This window comes from Etheostoma spectabile, chromosome 3 (assembly GCF_008692095.1).
Source record: "Etheostoma spectabile isolate EspeVRDwgs_2016 chromosome 3, UIUC_Espe_1.0, whole genome shotgun sequence".
Classification (NCBI taxonomy): Eukaryota; Metazoa; Chordata; class Actinopteri; order Perciformes; family Percidae; genus Etheostoma; species Etheostoma spectabile.
Window position 1 is genome coordinate 27,324,413 of NC_045735.1, and position 311 is coordinate 27,324,723.

Consider the following 311-nt stretch of genomic DNA (forward strand, 5'->3'; position numbering starts at 1 on the left):
TTCTGAGGGACAATGTGGGACACTGCCTGGCGTGTCCCCCTCCAAGTCCGATTGAGAAGGACGTTTTGCAAAGGTCACAAAAAGGCCTCTCGGTATCCCCCCCAACACCTTTCAGCAACAAATATTCATTTTCCCAGTCTTTCTTGTACCCACGCCTTCTCTTTTTAATTGATGGTGGCGGTGCCTCAGACTGCTCAGACTCAGTCTCTTTCTCCATTTTTTCAAATTGGAAAGCGCGCATCTTAAAAGTTCCTTCCCAGTGTCTGCTATGCACGTGCGTGCGCTGTCATGACAACAACAAAAAACTGAGG